General features: G+C 40.2%; 1 long non-coding RNA gene across 1 annotated transcript; it reads right to left on the bottom strand.

The window, feature by feature from the left end:
• Positions 1-760: 760 nt before the first annotated feature.
• On the bottom strand, positions 761-5,925 carry LOC122464822. The gene is made up of 3 exons (XR_006289214.1): positions 5,790-5,925; positions 3,172-3,261; positions 761-1,420 (listed from the first exon to the last, which is right to left on the bottom strand). It is a non-coding gene; the product is annotated as an uncharacterized LOC122464822 (long non-coding RNA).
• Between the last annotated feature and the right edge of the window lie 681 nt (positions 5,926-6,606).

Raw genomic sequence — 6,606 nt, 5'->3', positions numbered from 1 at the left:
AAAGGGATGGACTAAGAGTGGCATATGGTGCAGGTAAAAGGAGAATACCAAGGAAATGGAAAAAAGAAAGATGGAGAGGAGAGATCAGACAACAAGTGCAGAGGAGAAAAACAGTGAAGACTGAAAAAGAAGAGAGGCACAAACTCAAGAAAAGACAGACAGAAAAAGTATCCTAGCAGAGAGATACTGTTGATGAAATCCTGACTCCATCGAAGACAATGGCAAACGTGCCCTTGAGTTGAGCAGGGCAGGATTTCACCCGTATATCTTATTAATTAGGTGTGAGGACTACCACCTCCAGAAACATAATATAGGTATCAAGAAAGGAGAACTAGTTGAGGAGGACCAGATATCTGGCATTCTTTAAGAAAAGACTGGTGTACAACGCATTACTTTTAAAATGTGCATGCCTATTTTTTGTCCTTGGTGGATACTATTCTATTCTGATGAATGTACTCAATAGAATCTGGAGAAAGGGGCTTGTGCTCTGCCATTTGATCATCTGTATAAAAATGATTAGGTTATCGCCTCCTTTCCTTTTAAATTCTATTTCTTTTGCCATCTATTTGAATTATAAAAAGTAAAGCCTGATATGTTATTTCATTTTCTATTTGCAGGTTTCAGATCTGAGACTGGAGCCCAAAGTCTAAAAGGAGGATAGAATGGATTTCCTATTTTCTTTTTTATAAGCAGAAGAATTGGGTGTTTCTAAAGCACATGAAGCAAATAAGTCTTTTTTATTATTATTATTATTATTATTCATAACTAAAATTCCACTCTGTTTTTATTCCTACAATAGCTTTTATGGAAAGCTATGCAATCTGAGTCAGCACCTCAAAGCAAAACTCATTTCCAATTCATGACATCTTTTTTTTCCTCCAATTATTTAGCTTCATTTCCTCCTCTTTTCAATTTTTCCCCCCTTTGACTCTCATTCACTCTGCTGAAATTGCTACACAGGACTGTTCTCCAGTTGTGAGAAATATATTGCATACTTGAGTAGGCTTTAGTTTAACTGGGTTTTCTTTTCTGTGTTGTTAAACTGAAGCAGCAATATGGGCTTGACATGCAGAGTCAACGCTGGGGAGGGGGAAATCAGAAGAAGACATTGAAAAGCATGCACATTTGTGCCTTTTATGATGGCTGCTGTGGTCAGATCTTTCAAGAGTAATTTTTCACTCTCTTTATATTGTTGTGCTGATGGCCTGTCAGCTTCCTAAATTTATCTCTGAGCTCTTTTCTTCACTCTTAGGCTGTCCTTAGAGCTTGATTTTAATTCTTCCAGATCCTCTACTTCTCTGTCTGTATCATTTCTTCCAGGCTACTGAATCATCAACCATGATGGCCAGCTCTTGAATTATTTTCAGTAATGCCACGGTAGAAGGAAGCAGTCAGTCATGAGCTTTTGTGTGCACCGTCTCTTTAAAAAAAATGAAGGGAGTCACTGTTATTGAATGGCAAGGGTCTGCAGAGTGGATGCTGTGAATCTCTGACAAAAGATCTACAGTAGTCATGAAAAATTATCACGTGCAAATACAGTTCTAATGACTGCCTTGAGAACTGCTTCTGCAATGGTGTTGGGTGGCAAAGTCATATATTTAAATATAGGCATGCAAAGGTCATCTTTTTTTAGGTGACCAATGCATCATAGATATCAGTATACACTTTGGGCCTGAGCATGAGTCATCTATGCACAAAATCCCAAGAAGAGTCCTTGTCAAAAGACAGCAGACGTGGCCATTTGTGCACGCTTCTGATAAAGAATTAGCACTCTCTCATAGTGACCATAGAGCAAGAGGAATTTAGATTCACAGGAAACTGCTAATCAGACTAGCTCCCAGTCTGGGTATGTTGATGCTTCAGACCCTGAAATTATAGTTCTGATGTCTGAGGAGCTAAAGCCTCCGTATTCCCGGATGCCACTAGCTCTTGGGAGAATAAAGAAAGTGAGGAACAAGCACATTGATTTTTCTAACCTTGGTATGTGAGGAAACAATCTCAGTCCTTCTGGTTGGTTTGTTGTACTAGTCTCCGCAATAACTATATTTTTTAGAAGGCTAAAAGGTAAAACAGAAATGACATGCATAGCAGTATGTCTGCTAATAAAAAGCATGTGCTCAGTGCACTGGAGAGCTTATAAAAAAATAGTTCATCCATAGAAAAATATGCCCCCTAGAGTATTGCCAAGGTCAGTGAGAGTTAGGATGAACTGAGTTAATGCTGGTTGTGCAAATGAAAGCTGCCTGGGGCTGTTTAACCTTATGCACTGAATGTTTTTCAAAGTTTTTTTCCCCCCTCCAAATTTGAGGAAGTCAAATTATGGCAACCTGAATGACTGGGCCAGTTTCTTCTCTCAAACACAGCCCATCCATCCAGGTTTTTATGAATAGTATCTAAGCAGCCTAGTCTAAGGCCAAATCCTCAGAAGGTGTAAACTGACATGGCTTTGCGTCAGATCCTCAGGTCAGAGCTGCACCAGTTTACACCAACTGAAGATCTGGCCCAAAGAGTTCAAAAGTAAAAACAGTCTTATACAGTCTGTGCAGCAAAATAAAGAGAAAGCCTGAATAAAAATATTAGAAGCATACAAGAGAAGCAGATAGACTCAGAGGCATCATTGTTTATAAAAAGATATTACAATAAATCAATATATCCCACTGCATAGGCAGCTAGACACTAGTTCAGAGTGGTTCTGAAATGCTCATTATTTTGTCTCTGCTCAAAAGATGATTTCTTTTTAAAGTTTGAGGAAAATCCCATTAGTTAAGAACATCTGACGATTTTGTAGTGGGATTGCAGAGCACAAAATTTCACTGAGACTGAGAAGAGACGCTACCCATGAGTATATTTTACCATAATCAGAGAGCGAGCATATACTTTGTCTCAATTACTGACTTTAGGCTAAATAAAACATCACAAGAAAGAGCAAACACCCATGGAAAAAAATAGTACATGTCTCTTCTGTAACAACCTGCATTGAACTCTGCCTCACAAAATGGCAGCTACCTCTTCAGAAAACTGTAGAACAGAAAATGTAACCACTCCTAGCTGCCATACATGCACCAAACATGGCCTTGTGTTTAAAGATGCAGCACTGGGAGCCAGAAGATCCAAGTTCTGCACCCAGAACAAACTTATGCTTCCTAGTATGGTCTTGGGCAAGCCACTTACTCCCTCCTTGTGCCTCATCCGTAAACTGGAGAAATATCACCTTCTTTTCAGGAGCGTCCTGAGGCTTAATCCAATTTAAAATGTTCGTTCCTGGAGATGGAAAGTGCTACAATTATTGTTGTGCACACAATTACAGGGATTGTTAAGAGCCTCTGACTTTTGTCATTTTTGGCAACTTTACAATTCTGGTGCCCTTTAGCTAGGCAAGCACCTTCTTTGTTACACAGTGACTAGGCAATAAGTCTTATCGATGCCAGTGAGTACTTTTGTTCCTTCCCTCCCTTCTTCTGTTTTTCTTTTTGTCTTTCCTTTTCCACTCCTCCCCCTCTTAAAAAGCAAAGAAATTAGAGATTCTTTCTACTCTGTCAAAATGGTGGTGAGATATCTGACGTTTTTAAATTTACAAGTATAAAGATGGTATTTTAACTGTTAATCCTACCAACACCTCCCAGTTCTGAGAGTCAAACTGGGTATTTTACATTTCATACATCACAAGTATTCAAAGTTTTCTGCAAGGACCTTCATTGACACTTGTGTAATAGCTTACAATTGCCTCAATTGATTTGCACCGAAATTTTTAACAGTTCTGTTGATTATGCAAAAACTGAGCAGAATCTGCAGCAGAGTCATCCAGTATTTGCTGTATTGGCTCTGCAGGACTAAGAAGAGTAAAACTATATATATATATATATATAAAAATCTTACTTTCATCACTAGAGTCTGTAATTCTAAATGCCCAGAAGGAGCGGATCTGACTAAGAAGGTGCTACTTTTACATGGTCACTTTTCAAAGTATAATTGCTCTTTAAATGTAACAACATTAAGGGTGAACAGATAAAGTCACCAGAATGACTTCAATGGGTCTTAGGAAAGGATTGAATAAAACCCCAGTAAGGACCCCACAATCCAGCCTGAGAAGAACAGTGCATTTCAATAATTGCCCAAGTCCCTTTACTCTGTGTATAGAACTCCTTATTAATAACTAATAGCAGCCCAAGGGAGAATAACCCCTTAGACAATAGTTTGAAAAAGCAATTACAAATAAATTCCCTAAGAACAGTTTTGGCAACTTTACAATTAGTTCAGCTGTGAATATTCCTGCCCCCACATCCCATCCCCAGCGTGTTTATAGATAGAAGCAGATACTGCAGAAGTGTAATACCTAAGGCATTGATCCTCCAAAGTATCATCTATGGAGACTGAGGAATCTGCCTTGCACATATCTATTTATATAGATTTATTTATCCACAATTTATATCTGCCTTGCACATCTCTACACAGTGTACTGTATATTGGATGCAGAGATATATTCCATATTTGTGTTGCTGTATTTAAAATAAAGGTCCATTTCTCATGGGAAAAAATGGGTTCCATCAGCCGGATATGTTTATTTGTAAAAGCTTTTAGCACTTGTGTGGCTACAGGACAAGTTTAGACTCCTACAGCACATCCTAAGTGTAAACTGTGATTTGGCATTGAAGCTTGACTGCATTTGTTCAGTATTTGGTCCTTCATCAGTATTATTGTGCGGAAAATGGCCACCCTCTATTTAACCAACCACAGCACATTTTAAGTCAAATATAAACTGATTTTTGTTCTTTGTAGTTTTTATAGATAGTTTAGAAATGTTCATAGACTAACTATGATCTAGGAGAAACTATCTATAAATAAATGCACACATATACAATATTTCACACACACTTCTTTCTAACAATGTTTGATCCCTGACAGATCAAAGTACGATGAATGTCTACAGTTTGATTTGGCCCCAATTACTAATTTTCTACATAATATTTTCATGTCCTAGAGTCCTTTATTCGAAAAGGATCAGAGCAGGTTTAAGCAGAAGTAATATTTGACAGACAATTCAATTTCAGATTTGGGTGGTGAATGGTAAGGAGATAGAGCTAGATGAATTAGATCTGATAAAATTAGGTGGAAAATTTTTCTTCCCTTTCCCATTCATTACTTTGTCACTGATTGTTGCAAGACCTTGAGCAAGCCATGTAGACCAACGTTCACATATTAAGGCAAAATCCTGTGCTGATCTCACAAAGTAAGCCTGAGACACAGGGGAACACTTCTGCTGTATAAGAAAACAAGATTATGGGATCCTGCAAGTGGGCACATTTTGGGAGCATTAGCATGACTATAGCAGAGGATCTACAACCATACAGATCCACAGTCTATTTTCCACAGCAGAGGGAAGCATAGCAGCCATGTGAACTACTGCAGTCCTAAGGTAGTAGCCATAGGATGGCTCTGTAAAAGGGGTTCCACTCACTGCAGGTTGTGCCTCTTTGTGGCTACATTTAGGCTCTCAGCCCCTTCCATTGGTTGCCCATGCTGTGGGCCTTCTCTCTCTCTGTGACTCAGAGTGCTGCCTTTTGTGACTTGACCCTCCAGCCAGTTCCCTATATAATCCCACCAAACAAGTTGTCCAGACACTACCTCAGATGGTCTTCTGGTCCACATCTCCAGGTTCTGTGCTACTTGCCCCATGGCTTGTAGGGAACCTGGCCCCACTGGGACTCTATGACTACCAACCAAGAGCTGCTCCGTCTCAAAAGCTGGTGCTGCATCCCTGGACTCCTTCCTCCCCTGCCACACCCTCTTACCTATCTCTGGCTTTCCACCAGACATTCCTCTGGCCCCCATGGCTACTTCATCTTCTCAGCCTCTGGCAGGACCCAGGGTTTACTGTCCCACTGGATCTCCTTGTCCCTGACCAAGTCCCTTTCCCTCTAGGAAACCTCTTCCCTACAGCCTCTTCCTGCTCTCACTTCTGGCTTATAAACCTAACCCAGCTGCTCCCCCAGTTGACTTTCATCTGCCATTAGGCCTTATCATGCCCTGGTTCCCTTCCAGGTGTAGAATGTAGGGTTAATTGGCCCTTCCTAGCCCACAGTTAATTGGCCCTTCCTAGCCCACCTGCTCAGGGCTTGTATGCCAGTCAGAGTCCAGTGGGGAAGGAACCCTTCCTCCTCAGCCCCCACTGCTCCCCCCAACACACAATCCATGTAATGTGCATGGGATTAAGCTCAGGGATATCAATGGGAGGTTTGTACATGTATGGTAGAGTTAGGATAAAGGACCCCTAAACACTGATGCAGTGTTCACTGAAATTCTATTGCCTATGAGTTAGAATCATAGGAGACAATGTACAGAGCTTCTGTGATGTGCATGCATCACAGACCTTGAAGAGGAGGGTAACATGTTTCTTTGACCTGCAGTAGTGCTCAAGAGTTCATATTGACAAATTAAATCCAGGCATAAAGTGAGAAAGGTGCTGGCACTGATTAATTCTCCAGGTGCTCATAGTGTTTTGTATTACTTCATACAATGTCAACATGTTCTGACTTGAAGCAATAGCCTTGAAGTAGAGAGTGAGACTCATAATGACATTGTACTTTGTGTCAGTGATATTACAACTCG

This window comes from Chelonia mydas, chromosome 3, assembly GCF_015237465.2.
Source record: "Chelonia mydas isolate rCheMyd1 chromosome 3, rCheMyd1.pri.v2, whole genome shotgun sequence".
Taxonomy (NCBI): Eukaryota; Metazoa; Chordata; order Testudines; family Cheloniidae; genus Chelonia; species Chelonia mydas.
This window is presented reverse-complemented; position numbering and strand designations above follow the sequence as displayed.